Source organism: Neofelis nebulosa, chromosome 8, assembly GCF_028018385.1.
Source record: "Neofelis nebulosa isolate mNeoNeb1 chromosome 8, mNeoNeb1.pri, whole genome shotgun sequence".
Lineage (NCBI taxonomy): Eukaryota > Metazoa > Chordata > Mammalia > Carnivora > Felidae > Neofelis > Neofelis nebulosa.
This window is the reverse complement of record NC_080789.1, coordinates 133,156,152-133,173,848: the sequence shown is the minus strand read 5'-3', so window position 1 is coordinate 133,173,848 and position 17,697 is coordinate 133,156,152. Positions and strand designations below refer to the sequence as shown.

The 17,697-nt window shown below is 39.0% G+C and overlaps 1 protein-coding gene across 1 annotated transcript in view; it reads left to right on the top strand.

The window, feature by feature from the left end:
• The window catches only part of CELF2 (CUGBP Elav-like family member 2), an 835,088-nt gene that overhangs the window by 197,527 nt on the left and 619,864 nt on the right, over positions 1 to 17,697 (top strand). The window contains exon 2 of the mRNA XM_058682201.1: positions 5,611 to 5,650. The gene's annotated coding sequence lies outside the window, so the exon portion shown is untranslated. The remainder of the gene's footprint in view (positions 1 to 5,610; positions 5,651 to 17,697) is intronic.

Below are 17,697 nucleotides of genomic sequence, written 5' to 3'. Positions count from 1 at the left end.
TAGTCATTATTCTAAGGGCTGGGTAAGCTAAATACTTAACCTCTAATTTTCTCCATTTATTAACAATATAAAATCTTTTAATATAGTCCCAAGAAAAAAAGCAGACCAATTCAGGCCAGCTGCTCATGGTTTTATTTGACAGCTCTAAGGTAATGATGACCATTAGCAATGTATAGTCTGAGGAAAGAAATCTGCCAAGGATCATTCCCTGGGGACATTCGAGTATACATTTACATGATGTTAATAAGATGCTTTTAGAGGACCAAATCTTTTACATCCTTAAAATTATATAGAAGCCAAGTAAGTACCATTCATATAATGGCAAAATGAATCTTAAGGCTTGTGGACAGGGCCACGGGATGCAACCTTTTCTGCTTGGCCGTAAAACGTGAGGCCGCCACAAGGTTCTGCCTGGCCTTAAGCACATGGATTATATGGCGACAGTAGGAACCAGCTGCCCCTTTTGGAAGCTTAGAAGCAGTTCTGACATTTTAGGGTTAGTGTTTTTCCAAGTTTCTTTGAGACCAGCAATATCAGAATGACTTGGGTAGTTCTGGAAAGTGCATATCCCTGAGGCCCCAATACAAAATACTGAATCCGTATCTCTGGACTGGGACCTAGGAATCAGAGTTTCTACAAAAGTTCCATGAACTTGTGATTGTTACACACAAAAATTTGAGACCTCCCTTAGTGAATCTGAGTCCCATCCTGAACATGCAGTGCTGCTACCCAGCACTTTGCTCTCCATCACCACGTTCTTTCCTTGGAAGCAGCCTAGCGTTTAGTGCTTTAAATGGCCCAAATATGGCCGCCGCGGCTTTGGGAGAATCCTAACTGCTATCTGCTACACAATGAAACAAGTTGCCACGGGTCAATTTGATTGAGTTGTTCTGTTGGCCAGAACAATCAATGAGAGTGGCCTGATTATTTGGGGCCATATGAACAATAGAATCAGATGAAGCCCTGCTAATGCAATTACCAGCAATTGACTTCCGACCATGGGTCCGGGTGGATTCAAAAAGGCGGTCACTTTATAAGATGACCTGGTAAGTTTCTGTCTTCGGTCTGTATGTATCCCTTTGTCTGAGCAGACCACTGATAGAGGGCTTTAGCAAAATTCTACTTCTTTGGCACACTTTGACTATTCTACACAACTAGTTACCACCCATCTTTGTGGTGTTTGCCTTTGTTACCTATAATGTTATTACATTAAAAGAGATATTCATGGGGCGTCTTGATGGCTCAGTCAGTTAAGTGTCTGACTATGGCTCAGGTCAGTGATCTTGTGGTTCATGAGTTCAAGCTCAGCATCAGGCTCTCTGTTGTCAGCATGTGGCCTACTTGGGATCCTCTGTCTTCCTCTCTCTCTGCTCTTCCCCCACTTATGGTCTCTCTCAAAAATAAATAAACATAAAAGAGAGAGAGAGAGAGAGATTCATGCCCCTAACATCTAACAAAAATGTTTCTGAACTATTGATTTTTACGTTATTTTTAAAGGTCAGTAAATTATATCTGATACTTTGAGAAGTTAAATGAATACTTAAAATTGCTTTACCTGTAACCAGATTAAAATATCTCTATTTGGGGGCTATCATCAGACTTATCAGATACTAAGCAGTAGCAATTGCTAAAGAAGTTCAGTGATCTGACTATAAAGAATCATGTACTTTTTTTAAGCTACTCTTTGCTGCTTGGAAGATGATAGTGGTCTTTCTATTTGACAGTATTGCGTGTTCTGTGTGGACACTCAATGGTTGCGAAAAGTCTGGAAACTGGGCACAAATGGATCTCTGTGGACATAGGGGACCAAGTGTTGATAGGTTTGAATCCTTCTCACAGTCAATCAGTTTAAAATTACTTACCCACACACATAATAGTCCCAGAACTGGGGTAGTGCTTCAAGGGGGAGAGAAATCTCAGTTCCTGTTCATGGAAGAGGTTATAGTTCATTGTTGTGATCATGTGTGACTCTCCTGTGTAACTGAGATGTTAGTCATTTCATCTAACCTATACAAAGGTAGTTCATTCTGTTACACCTAAATAAAAACAAGAGAAATCAAACATTACTTTCCAAGATACACAAGTAAGTGGGACAGAGTTTCCAAGATTCCAGCAAATAGCAAATAAAACAAACTAAAACCAATGTTCTAGCACATGACCATGGGAATTGTGATTTTGATCCTTGAACAACAAAGTGACTTTTTTCGTGAAAAATAGGTTATAGTCCTTGAGTAATAAGACAAAGGACAAAATCGCAACATTTTGTGTAGCTGAATGATTCTGATGCTACACTGGACAGTGTGTGTGTGTGTGTGTGTGTGTGTGTGTGTGTGTGTGTGTGTTTATAGTAACATGCTCTATCGGGAGTTTTTTACCTTTTTTTAAAGAATATTGAGATATCATAAATACAGGAGAGTATGTAAAATGTATAAGTAAAGCTTGAAGAATAATTATATGTTGGGGGTGGCTCAGTTGGTTGAGTGTCTGACTTCAGCTCAGGTCATGATCTCACAGCTCGTGAGTTCGAGCCCCACATTGAGCCCTTGCTGACAGCTCTGAGCCTGGAGCCTGCTTTGGATTCTCTGTCTCCCTCTCTTTCTGCCCCTCCCCAGCTCATGTTCTGTCTCTCTCTCTGAAAAATAAATAAACGTTAAAATAATTTAAAAAATAAAAAAGAATAATTACATGTTATTATCCATTTAATTACCATCAGATCCTAGGATGCTAGCATACTAGAAACTACGTGTCATGCCCACTACCCACTCTTGGTAACCATTGACATGATTTTTTGTGATATATATGTATGTATGTGTATATAAATTTTTTTTAAATGTACACATACTACAGTCTTTAGGAGTCCCCAAGCCCATGCTTACTCTGACACCAGCTATAAGTTAGCAGGTCCCCCAAACCAACCTCAGGTTCCATAATATGCTGGAAGGATAACACCAAACTCACTAAAGCTGCTATTCTCACAGTTACGGTTTATTACAGTCAAAGGACAGAAAAACAGCCAAGGGAAGCAGCACATGGAACAGGGTCCAGGAAGGCTCCAAGTACACAGCACTTGGCGGTCCTGTCCCGGTGGCATTGTGTGGACAGTGCTTACTTCTCCCACAGATGACACGTGACAATATATACATAGCATTACCAACCACAGAAGCCCACCCAAGCCTTGGTGTTCCGAGTTTTTATTGGGGCTTAGTCACATAAACATGGTTGATCATCTGCTGGGCTAACCTTGGTCTCCTAACCTAACCTAACCTCCAGAAGTTGAGGTGATATGCATGATCCAAGGCTTCCCTATGTACCATAAATCCCATCGGTATTATAGACTATCTGGTACAACCTGAGGCCCCCAGACAAACAATGATACTCTTATCAGGCAGGATATTCAAAGGGCTTCAAAATTATCTCCCAAGAGCCAAGGGCAAAGGCCAGACCTCTCTTTGAGCAAGGTTAACTCTTTACTACACATGGGTGAATATACATGTTATGCATATATATCTTTTCATTAAAAATATATTTTGGTTGTTTCTGTTTTTAAACATCATACAAATGCTTCATTTAAATCATTATATATCATATAATATATATTAATATATATTATATATATTATACATGTATAATATATATATAATATATATAATATACATGTATTATATATATAATATATATATATTATACATGTATAATATATTATATATAATATATTATATATAATATATATAATATACATGTATATTATATATATTATATATGTATATATATACATATATATGTATAATATATGTATAATTATATATGTATAATATATATATTATATATATATTAATATATATTATATATATAATATAATATATATATAGGATTATATATATATAATCCTATATATATATTATATAATATATATAAATATATAATATATATATATTTGTGTTTTGCTTCTTTTTTATTCATTCCATACTGTGTTAATGTTCTAGGTATTTTTATCAAATATTAAGGAAAGTCTTGAAGTTTTATTATAAGATGAAAAGTAAATTTGATAAGTAACTATAGTATAGCAATAAAGCCAACCTAGAACTTCCTGCACAAGCAGTTAAGGACTCCATTTTTTCATAAGTATGCCCTTTATGATCTGTGATGAGTGACTTAGATGACCCCAGAATGAAATATAGTCATTTTTATTTTAATAAAAGCTATCACTCACCTATCTATATTGATTAACCTTAATTATTAGGGTCTCATCACATTAGCCTCCTTATCCCCAACAAAGGTGAAATCAATCACAGCCTAAGCCAGGGGTCAATACATTTTTTCTTAAAGGACTAAGTAGTAAATAGTATAAATTTTGTAGGTCCTATCCCTTCTGTTCCTACTCACCTCGACAGTTGTAGAATGAGAGCAGCCATAGACAACATGTAAACAAGTATGTGTGGTTGTTTTTCAATAAACCTTTATTAATGGAAACTGAAATTTGAATTTTGTAGAATTTTTATATGCTGTGAGATATTATTTTTCTTTTGATTTTTCAGGCATATAATAAGGTAAAAAACCATTTGGGGGTGCCCAGGTGGCTCAGTCAGTTAAACATAGACTTCAGTTCAGGTTATGGTCTCATGGTTTGTGAGTTCGAGCCCCACATTGGGCTCCTCACTGACTGCAGAGACTGCTTGGGACTCTCTCTCTCCCTCTCTCTTTGCCTCTCCCCCACTTGTGCTTTCTCTCTCTCTCTCTCTCTCTCTCTCAAAGTAAATAAATAAACTTTTTTTTTTTTTAAGGGAGAAACCATTTGTAGTTCATGAGTCCTATGAAAACAGGTAGCAGGCTGGATTTGGCCCACAGGCTATACTTTGACAACTTCTGACCCAGGCCAATGGATTCTGAGTTTCTAGAATTGGGTTCAGGTTTTCTGTTTATAATAGAATACTCCTCACCTCTCACTAATTCATCAATCTTATACCTCTGACAATCACAAAAATGAATTGTAACTCATATAAAACACTTCAGAACCCAATTTTTATTGCCTGACCAAAAAAATAATGTTACATATAGTAAATGGATTTTAGTAAGCATTGGACCAGAATAACTAGCTGACGTTCTATATTTTACACCATAAGTAAAACAGACCAAGCAGATTCCCATAATAATCTCTGACATTAAGTCCCTGGATAGAATTTTGATGGCAGAAGAAAGGCATTAATTTTCCTCCTGCCCCCAATTCAATTGATATGGATCAAATAAAAGGTAAACATCAGACATCAAAATCCCCAAGGTAATATAGACAAACTCTAATAAAAATCTCATCAACACAGATGTGGCAGAAATCAGAAATCAATTAATGCAGTGCTATCGTTTTACTCTGAGAATTGAAGAGGTCCCTGACAAGTAAATTTCACTTCTGCCTTCACTTTAGGTCCATGAGCACAATGAGCAATCTGCAATAGCAAATCACACAAAAGTCATCTCATTTGCTTGTTATACATTGCTTTCACTGCAACTTTTTTTAATAAAAAAGTGAGCAATTTTTTTAAGGATATGTTAGCATAGAATATCTTTCTCAAATTCAGGGACTGAACTTAATTTCTTTTTTTTTTTTTTCATCTTCAGGTCTACAGAACTAAAGAAAGGAGTTATCCAGCTAAGGCAGGTAAGAGCTTCCTTCTTCTGTAGGCTTAAGATGGACTGCTTGAAGACACCTGTTAAAGGTAGTGGTGGTGGCTTAATCACATGGATTCGCTTATCTGATTTCTGCTTCCTAATATAAGAGTAGTGGTGTTGTTTCTCTTTGGATTTTTCTCTTCTGGATGTTGTTTAGTATTGAGTCTGATCCTTTGTCTCTTTGGATCCCATTTATATAAAAGCCTACCTGTTGTTGGATATTGAAATTCCTGTATGACTAGTTGATTTCATATTCTACTCTTGGTTATTTTGTTGCAAGGTGTTTTGTTTTCTTAAAGCATTAGCTTCTCTTAAAATATTTTGAATAAGGTTATTGGAAGAATGTTCAGAAAATTAGGCACATGGGTATAGTTTTTAGGTTGTAAACAGTTGACTATACACCAACCCTGTCACTCCTCAATTGACAAAATGGCACACCACACCCAATGACTGTCAATATCACAGTCACCTGTTCATGCCACTCAGCAAGGCTCTGTGGAAAGAGGTCATACTTATTTTTTTGTTTCTGTGATTTCAAGTATCAAAATAATAATGTCCAAATTTGAAAGAATAATTAAGTCCCCTTAAATAACTTAACACAGGTGCTTTCCTGACTGTGGTATTTCTGTATCCAGACCTGTGAAGATTTATACACTGCCCATGTCTCAAGACACCCCAGAAGAACACAGAAACTAATCAACCACTTTCAAGTCATGCTTACAGTAAAGCTATTCAGAATCCTTTTCCTTTTTCTCTTAGGTTTTTAAATATCATTTCCATTGAGTATTGAGGACCACAAACTCAGGAACATTGTTACTGATAAATGATTTCTATTAATAGCCATTTTATTCATTAGAGCTTTTTAATTTGTTTTGGTTTTGTTGATTTTATGCTTGTGTTTTTTTTTTTTTCAACACATTCCATTTTTCTGTTTCTTTTCAATGTTTTAATCCAATTACCAGCCCGGTAAACAAGCATTTGCCACATCTACAGTAGAGGCACTGAACTGTGAATAGAAGTGATTTCTGATTACAGACAGGCTAATTTTCAAGGGACAAGAGGAACAAAATGCAGTGAACTGAATAAAAGAATAATGGAAAATACCTTGTTAGGTGACATATGGCACAGATTTAGAGCCACAGATCGGAAAGGAAAAAGTTACTTAATCCTAAAATACATATGCATTGCATGGATCGTAGTTATGATCTGGATCATGTATGATCTCTTGGTTATGAGAGGAAAGATATTTTACACATTTTATTGTTCAGCAGTGGTCATTAATATTAGGATTAGCCTCTCTAATTGAGAGGGTGGCAAAAAACCAGTTCAGAGCCTGTCAAGCCCCAGAGTTTTGTAAAGAGAGCCAAAGGCAGAGGCCATTAAGCAAGAGTGTCTCCAGAGATCTGGAGTTTCTTTTCCTTCTCGCTCTTTCTTGTCCCCTTTCTCCACCTCTTTTTATAATTTCTACCTCCATGGCCTCCTACTCTTACCAAACCAAACCAAACAAACAACAACAAAGAAAAAAACCCTCTCAAACTTCCTGTACCTAGAGGAATGATTAATAGCATCTTGGGGACTTATCCATGTTGTGATTTTTCACACATTGCATGGCATTCATGCCTTGGGCTAAAGGGAGAAAGTAGTGATAATAGAGAATTATGATTGCTTTAATATGAGCCAACAGACGGGTGAACATTCTAGGTAGTAATAGGACATTCACAGGTCTGCCTAAGTCATGGGGGTCTCAATGCAAAGTGGGTTTCTCCTCCATGAATGTGAGGGCTGACCATGATTACTTATTGGAGTCAGAGTCAAAACAAAGTGAATCTAGAAACTCGATGCAGATGCTTCTTACCAGTCGTGCCAGGAATATGAATGATAGAGGGGATGGGAATGGAAAGCCCTTTATATTGGCAGAGGGTTAGGTAAAATAAAAATCACAAATAATGAGCGCTTTGTCAAGTTAGGCCACCTTCCATCACAAGAATAGAATGTCTTGCTTTGAAGCTCCGAAATCAGAGAAACAACATTCATGGGCTTCTGAATCTTCAAGAAAACTAGCAGGCACCTAATGTTCATAGCACTGGAAGCTACTTCACTGAGCCTTTAACCACTGTGAGTTAAGATTCCTACCTACTGATGAATTCTCTTTGGTCACAGCAAAGCTAACAAAAGGCAGGAGGCTAAACACAAATGACCACTGGAGACCAAAATATCAATCTCTTAGGAGAAAAGAAGAGGTTGAGAGGGTTTTCAGAACAAATGGAATGCAGCAGTGGAAAGCAGATCAACTCTTAATTTGCTCAGTGCAACGCATGGATTTGATGATCCTTGGGGGAAGGGGTGTCTAGAGGTAGATAGATCAGCTCAAATTTTGGCCCTGCACTCCTCTTCTCAGAGGCCAAAAGAAACTAGATCGAACACCTGTCTTCTGATGGTTTTATGCAGTACAGTCTGATTCTACTTAGCAATGCAGCTTAACACATTTCTTTCCATTCTTTAGGCAAACATTGAATCATAAAACTTTGCACAGTATTTAAAAGACATTTAGCTGCCAAATTATGAATAAAATGGGTGATTTAGACACTGGAATCCAAAGCCTGATGTCTCTTTTATCATCCCATTTCATTATATACTATAAAATGCAGAGCTGTAACTTATAATGACAATGACAATCACACACAATATATTCTGTAGATTTACTTCTAATGCTAACAGACTGTGTTTTAGACAGACTGTATAGTCCATATACATCTAACACACAGGACTTTTGACTTTAGTTTCAGTGGTTTTATAAGATGTCTCATGGGGCCCTGGGTGGCTCAGTCAGTTAAGCATCTGGCTCTTGATTTTGGCTCAGATCATGATCTCACGGTTCATGAGATCAGGCCCTGAGTCTGGCTCTGCACTGACAGTGTGGAAGCTGATTGAGATTCTCTCTCCCTCTCTCTCTGCCCCTACCCCACTTATGTCCTCCCTCTCTCTCTCTCCCTCTCTCTCCCTCTCACTTTTTTTTCTCTGTCTCTCTCAAAATAGATAAACATTTAAAAAAGAACACTTAAAAAAGAAGAAGAAAAGATGTTTCAGGTGCCAAGACCTAAAAAAATTAGCTGATGTTCATTTGAATCCTGACTTGATCAGAGACAGACTTTATAGCCCAGGACCCCTACTGATGAAACAGAAGACTGTTCTGGGTGTGAATATGAAAATAGTCTGTTTCCTAGTAGACCATGGACATTTGCATGAGTCGGGTAAAGAGTAAAGTGAGCCTTCAGTAAATAAAAACTGACATGTAGAAGGTGAACGATCTAGCTTGGTTTTCTACATTGATCAAACTCATTGAATAAATGCTTAACAGTCCTCTCCCTACTGGGGAGGGGAAGAATGAGAGGAAAGAGTCCAGTTCAGAATGGTAGTGGCAGGGCAGGGACTAGATTGCCTTCTGTAGTCGTTCGCACCCACAGCTGTTCCAGTAGTCCATGCAAACCATGGTTACATTTTCAGGACCTCGCTGCATGATGTGATGGGGAATTTTATCTACAATCCCTCTGTCAACATGGGGATAATATTGTGAAAGTTTAGACTTGCTTCCTCATTGGCAATTTGTTGATAAGATGGAGGGAGCGTTTCGCTTCGCATGGCCCTATGCTATTTGTTGATTAGCTGGAAAAGAGTTTGGAGCCGCCCCCATGGAAGAGTAAATCAGTTAGTGTTAACAGAAAAACTAGTTGCTAAAGAAACCTTAATTTTCTGTGTGGTGGGGGGGGGGGGGGAGGTGCACACACATATGGGTATCACAACCTCTTGTTAACTCATCCCTTCTCCAATTAAGCAGAGCAAACTCCCCATCACGTTATCAGGGTTGGTCCATCCTCCCATGACTGGCCCCATGAGGTGGCTTTCTCGTCCTGTATTTGGGACTGTGCCTGCCCCAATTTCACATTCTTGACTACAGCTTGAATAATGGCCATCCTACCTAAATTCCTGACATCTGGTAATTGTGTAGGCCTTAACCCTTGTTTCAGAAACCTGTAGCATTCACTTCTCATCTACTTTGGTTCTGTTTTCTTGGGCCTGATTTATGCCTATTCCTTTTCCTGTGCTCAGCCCCATGAAAACACCCTATGCTTTAAACGCTGGAGCGCCTTTTCCATTTTGGTATTTTACAAAAGAGTCTCTTAGAGAATCACTGCAAATATCAGCATAGTTGCAAAGCACTGTGATGCTGTGGGCCTAAGCTGCTTTTTAAAGGATGCCCATAGACTATGCCCAAAAGGACTGCCAGAGAAATACTAAAGGTTAACTTTCCTCCACCTGAGATTTACTGCTGAAATTAGCAGAGCTCATTTGAGAGATAAATTTGCTCTTTAAAAATTTATTTCCTCTGCATTCATTTTCCCTTCCTATAAATGGGAACCTGGGATCTCATAAAACTAAATTAAAATTATCAAATACTATTGAACCAACCTAATGAAAATTTTAACCAAAAGTCATTGTAAATTAGGTATGCGCTATACTGAGAACACAAGCCCTTGTAAAGTAGATATTGTTCTTATGTAAACTCATGAATGGAGACTTTCTTGAATAAATTACTTCTTAATAACATCAGAAAGTCATTGGCTGGGTAAATATCTCCCTGGGGCATTCGCTGATATTCTGGAATTTAAATGTTCAATAGAACTTCATATTTGTCACTGTTACTAACGAGTTTTGCTTTATGAAATCATTATTAGCATGAAAAGGTTAAATTTTGTGTCTTATTTCTAGAATTCATACCATTTAAAAGAGCTCAAGGGATTGAAATTTGTCTTGCTGGAATGCAACATTTACATAATTTCTCTTACCCCAACATTTTCTCGCCTCCATCCACTGGCAGTTTGCTACCTGAAGCAGGAGGGAAACAAATGATCAGAACAGCTAGAATGTCTGGGAATTTCTGCCAAAAGGACCAGGTAGATTTCCTTCTTAAAGGACCAGATAGCAAAATTATTTCTTCCATTCTAACTTGTGGTTCAACATCTAAAACTTTTAGGGTTGTTCTTTCTAAGCCACATATTCCCGGCAAGGGCACCCATGGCTGCTACATTTATAAGGCTCGTGAACACATTTATCAAAACTCCCTGAGTTGTGAGAATTTGCTTTGTTGTGCTCACGCTGGGGTTTTTTATTTGGAGATATTTTCCCTGCATTTCTTTCATTTCAACATTTCAGCAGATATACTAATTGTTCTTTTCTCAAGATGAGAACAGTAGGCCCTGTAACTTCAGCGTGGGGAACCCTGTGAGGTAGGAGACAGTATGCTCATTTATGATCAGACCGAACTGCTTTTCCACATAGAGAACAGAGAAGCAAGCCATGAGATTTCAAAGATGTGTCCCAATGACCACACTCAGCAAGAGAGATGCCAATAGATTATCATCACTCCTCTTCTGTGCTGCCCAGATCCTGCCCAGACTCCCCCTGTTTGTGGCTAACTATATTCTCAAATTTACCGCTGACTTTATATCAGCCAATAGGATATTTGCTGCATGTCCAGGATGGAGAAAGTCCAGGGTGCATTGCTCCCTGACAAGTAGGTATTCATGGCACCTTTATAATATTTATAGCATCTAGCTTCCCTAAAAATTGAATCAATACCTTAAGACTAATCCATGATGCTATACTTGGTTTTAAGAAAATGAATGGTGTCCTTTTGGAGGGCCATGATCTTTTATCACTTTTGCTATTTTAGGTCAAAAGAGTATATTGAATAAGATCATAACATGAAAAACCAAAACTAGTATGTGAATGTACTTCATATTACTGTGAAATGCTTTTTTAACACATAGGCTAAAGATATTAACAAAAGTTGCTCAAGGATGGTTTTATGACCATGAATTTGCTCCTACGCAAATACCTAAGAAAGCCATGGAAATCACCATGGCACAAGACAGATTTGCCAAGGACCCCAGATTAGTAAATAACTGAGTGTGTTCCCTAATGTGTGCAAAGAAAACCCTGTATTCAGCCAAAGATTTTAAACAGAAGTGAAAGTCGGTTCCACATTATGCTACAGATTCATTGAAATACATATATTCTAACAAAATTATCTCTATATACATATACATAACATTTTTCTACTGAATTTAAAATCAGATCAAATCAAATATGATTGAAATCAAATATGAAATCCCACAGAGAATATTTCCCGGGTTGATAATAATCCAAACACCAGACAGAGTCCCATGGCAGGAGTCAGAGTAGACAGGATTGAGAATGAGGTTTAAATAGTGACTAGCTCAGTGAGCGGGAGGTATGATGTGCACTCACAGTCTCTAGGACCCATGGTCTCTGATCGCTTCTGCAGTTTCTCCATCATTCCTCCAAATTCTGAATTCTCTCCACTTCTTCGTTACCCTCTGAGACTTTATGGGTTTCCTCCATGGCAGAAGAGTCTCTGACCTCACACTTGAAACTCCCAGAACCTTGTACCTTTGTAACTTGACCGGCCCGTTCCCATGTCTGAGCGGCAGGTGTCACCCTCGAGGGCATGAGGTGCTCCAGTCTAAAATCCCCTTGTGCCTGAGGCTTGTGTTATACAAAGCATGTCTCCTGTCTTCCAATTCTGTCTTATTAAAATTATCTGTGTATCTTTAAGCAAGAGTCATCCATCTCTATGCCACAGTAGCACGCTACATATGGTATACTGATTTGCCAAAATAAAAGTTGAAAACTGAGGGGTACCTGGGTGACTCAGTTGGTTAAGCATCTGACTTGGGCTCAGGTCATGATCTCATGATTCATGGGTCCGAGCCCCATGTCAGACTCTGTGCTGACAGCTCACAACCTGGAGCCTGCTTTGAATTCTGTGTCTCCCTCTCTCTCTGCCCCTCCCCTGCTCATGCTCTGTCTCTGTCAAAATAATAAACATTTTTAAAAATGTCTTTAAAATAGAAGTAGAAAACTGAGTCAAGAATGTCCAACTGCACCCATCAGGTGCCCTGTCAGTGTGGATTGGTTGGCATTAGTTCAGATGAGACAGAATACCTGGAGACAAAAACTTCAGCTCAACCTCCTACCAGCTGTGTGTCCTTAAGAAAACTTGTTTTGTTGTTGTCTTAGTTTCTTTTTCAGAAAAAAATGGAGAATTACAGTATTTCCTATCTCACAGTGTGGTTTTATGGATTATGTAATAAAATATATTTAAGGTGCTTGGAATCATGACCAGGACGTGTTATTACAACATCTTGCCTTCGAACAAGGCAAAGAAATAGCCATCCACCTGGAGCTAGCATCCAATCTGGGTTTGGGAGGAAGTTGAGTATAAAAAATGATTGTAGGGCTTAATAAATAGCAAGACAGGAGCGACACCAGGGCCTGGGAATTGCCAACATGGTATTGGTTGTTTATAAGATGTTTCTAACAGGACCAGGGTGTAGAGAATTGATGATGGATTACCAAAGCAGCTGTTGGATGATAGCTGTCCACTGCAAAGAAAGAGGACCACAGGAAACCCATCCCATTAAGAATGCTCCAAAGCACTGCTTGGGGCATGTTAAGAACTAGGAGCTGTAGGGGTGCCTGGAAGGCTCAGTCGGTTGAGCGTCTGACTTTGGCTCAGGTCATGATCTTGCAGTTCATGTGTTTGAGCCCTGTGTTGGGCCCTGTGCTGACAGCCTGGAGCCTGGAGCCTGCTGTAGATTCTTTGTATCCCTCTGTCTCTGCCCCTCTCCCGTTTATGCTCTCTCTCTCTCTCTCTCTCTCTCAAAAATGAGTAAACATTAAAAAAAAATTTTTTTTAAAGAACTGGGAGCGGTATACAGACCAGCTCTGTAGGCATCCCTGAGGGCTGGCATGGTAACCACAAGCCCTGACATGACACCAGCCATATCATTTCATAGATCCTAGAAACTATCTAATAGGACGGTAAATCTACAGTGGAATACTCACTTTAACTGGAAAAAGGCCTTCAGGAGAAGATCTTAAGCCAATGGAATTGATTCACAGAGCTCAGAGTGGTAGAACAGTTGCACAAATCAAGCCACTTCTGTGACATTATGCAAATTAACTGACTTTTCTGCTATGTCATTAACAATACATATATCTCTCAGGATACACGGAGAGTTAAATAAGAGACGTAAAGCAGGGTGTCTGGGTGGCTCAGTCGGTTGAGCATATGACTCTTGATCTCAGCTCCAGTCTTGGTCTTGGGGTCATGGGTTCATGCTCGACCCTGGGCTCTGCTCTGGGCTCTGCACTGGGCTCCACACTGGTTGAGAAGCCTACTTAAAAAAAAAAAAAAAGAGAGAGAGAGACAGACAGAGAGAAAGAGAGAGAAAACTTATGGAAGTACTGAGCAAAGTCCTTAAGGCAAAGTAAATGATACACACACGTAACTCTTTTGTTGTTGTTGTTCTTCCTAATCCCATGTACCTGAAAAGAAGACCATATGCCTTTCTTAAAATTATGTATCCTTTAGTTTTCAGGACAATAGTCCAAATAGTGGAGGAGCATCCTCAATGAACTGTAGGTCTGGGGCTCTGGTCCAATAATGTGCTCATGCAGCAAACACATTCTGGGCTGAGCTGCTTCCTGACTGACTACTGTTTTATTTCCTTTCACTTTACAGAAAAGTCAGCAATGAAAGACTTCTCAAAGCATCCAACTATTTATTATCATAAGCAAACAGCAGAAGACAGTGCAAAAATTAAGGATCCATTTTCACACACGCCAACACGGAAGGAAGGGTTGTCTAGAGTCAGGCTTTTCAACAACACCCACATAGAGTCATCACCATCTTAACCATCACTCTTGATTATACAAGTCAGTAATGAATTCTGTCTTTGCTACTAGCCTACAGTGTGGCTTTTCGTAAATATATGTAACATGCTGGTAAATTTGTATATCTATTATATATACAACATCTATATAGAATACATAATGATTATGTATTCTGTATTATGTACTAGTAAATTAGTGTAGATACAGTGTATATGCTATATGCATGTTATATAGTATATGAGATACATACTATAGTGTAATATGTATTATGTGCTATATACACTATGCACTAGGGTATTATATATACTAGTATATTATATATCTATTATATGCTATGGTAGAAATATACTATATACTGTAGTGTGTATGTATATACACTACTATATACACTATATCCCAAATACTATATATATTACTATATATACTATATACTATAGAATATATCTACTATTACTATAATAAGATATGTATCTTGCTATAAGATATATATATTATATATATATATAAAATTAAGATATCTTAATTTTTTCAAAGTAAAATGCCTTACTTTATTCACAAAGATTTTTTTGATAAGAAAATATGATGGAAGATACAAAGGATCCTTTGAGAAATTAAATATTATCCCAATTATGCTGCACATTTATTTGTGTATAAACATACACACATACGTATATCAGACTTACCTAAGAAAATAATACATGTTTTGAAGACAACGCCAGTTAAGTTTTTTTCGATCATTAAACTATAATGATGATCAATCAAGATAGGAGAAACTTTCTAGAAAACTTTAAGAGTTTGCTATAATTTACCAGTTCTTTTTTAAAAAATATTTTTTAAGTTTATTTGTTTGAGAGAGAGAGAGAGAGAGTGGCAGAGAGGCAGAGAGAGGGGGAAAAAGAGAATCCCAAGAAGGCTCTACACCATCAGCTTACAGCCCAATGCAGGGCTTGAACCCACAACCATGAGATCATAACCTGAGTCTAAAGCCAAGAGTTGGACACTTAACCAACTGAGCCACCCAGATGCCCCTAATTTACCAGCTCCTTGATATCATAACTGCTACTTAGTGCACCCGGGAGCCAGGCAGTGTGCGAGAGATGGGCACATCAGTGGTAAATGATTCATATGCAGCTATGTCCTTGTGGAAACAGACACTTGGACACCTAGTAAATAATGGCACAAACAGATATATAATTGCAAATTGTCTCAGCGCCTGTAATGGATAAGATCACAAGTAGATGCGACCTGGTCATTAAAATATTCCCTGAGGAAGTGACATTTGTTCCACTATCTGCAGGCTGATTTGTAGTCATCTAGAGAGACAGGGCGGGCTGGGGAATGGAGAGGAGGTGAGAGGTGAGGGTGACCTCTCATGCAGAGGAAGGAGGGACTGGTGTGGAGGAGGTTGTCTGAGGTCCACTGGATTGCATAGTTGGCGAACTGGAAGAAGCCCTGTGGAAGGTCGGGGGAGCTCCGAAAAATGAAGGAGCCGGGTTGCCACAGAAGGCTGGAATCTCCTGCGGCCTTGCCGACCTTCCCAAGGGTTTTGATCTCTATTCTAAGAGCCATTATAAACTGCTCCTGACTTTCAACTGGAGTGAAGAGATTTGCGCTTTCCAAATAACGGCGCTGGTGACTGATTAGAAGAGAATATGGTGTCATCAAAATATTTCCAGATTTCACGCTCTTCTTACTTTCATCTTAGGGGAGACTGGTCTTATAGAGAGAAACTGCATCTCAGTAGTTAAATGTGGACGTTTTAATAATTCCAGGAGAAATAAGAAAACTCCAACCTCTACCTTAAACTGAAAATATGGCCCCTGCTAGATATCTGGAATCCCCAGACAAAAGGTTTACTCCTTTTGCCTAAAGGCTTTATCCCTATTAAAATGCTAAAATTAAAATAAAATGAAATAACATAACATAAAACAAACGTGTGCTCTGAGAAGTAGCACATGAAGCCCATTTGTCCATTATACCTCAGTGTGGATCCATCATTCTCTTTCATAGGAAGAGGTTTTGTTTTGTTTAGCAAGAGGTAGAATAAAACCCACATATAGGAATATAGACGGGTAAAATGACCAACACCATGGAGAAAGGAAAGGGAGACCAAGGGAAAACCCAAAAACCAAATTCCCAGACTTCGCAATTTTATAATCTGATCGCTACCTTGTTTGAGAAAAATTTGCACGAAGCCCTAACTACCGAGTTCTGGCTTCATTCATTGCTTCTGCTGTACCTCAACTCAAGGATGCGACCTTGATGTCTCCCTTTCTCCTACCCCCATAAATAACAACCATGAAGCAAAAACTTAGCTTATCAGTGGCACTCAGGTAAAACAACTCATAAACGCTCCGAGTAGTGTTTGCAATTTTCCTGGAACTGAAAACATCAGGCTCCAGGTTTGAAGCCGCAGCCAGACGGGATGAAGGCAGACTTCAGGGAGCTGGTGCAGGAGGAGGGCCTTTGTGAGCCTTCTGCCACTAAAGACACTAATGCCGCTTCCCAACCTGCTCAGAAGGACTAGACAGACAAAACCCAAACACAGAGTAAGATGCAAATATCCCCAGGAACTGGGACAAGTATGAGCCTCAACTCCAAATGTCAATTACTGGAAGTCTCCAGAGCCTGGTTAAAAATAGATATGCAGGTTTCTTTGTTCCCGTGTCAGAAAGGGTCATCCCATCAAATCAGATTCCCATCACCCTCTTTTCACCCAATAGCTGAGTTGTCAGCCGTTTGCAACTGTAAATCTTGGTTACGGCACTGTCACAGGGTCCAAATTAGCATGCGCCCTTTCAATTATATCCAAATACCACGGTCTCCAGGTTTTCACAGGGTGTGCACTATGTGGAGACGCATGTACACATACTACAGGTAAACACTGCTAGAACCAGGCTGTTTTCCCCCAAATAGCCTGCGCGCGTTTGTGCAGAGAGAGAGTAGGGTGGGTTGGAGTTGCCAGCAGGCGAGCAAAGGCAGACCAGGAGGCAGGACGGGGTGGAGAGGAGGAGAGCCGCATGCGATTTTCCATTTCAGCTGCCATCTCACTTAGGGACCTTTAGAAAGTCCCTCACACTGCAGTTTTCCTCTTGTCCGTACTTAGGTGAATCCCTAGCTACCCACCTTTGCCCGAGAAATACTGTACAAATGAATTAGATTTAGTCTGAATGACTCATGAACTTCTCCTGCTAAAAGTACTTAAACCTGCAGCCAACTCCAAATTAGACTCGGTAATTGAAGGAGCCGCAGTGCAGATATTCCCAAATAACAGAC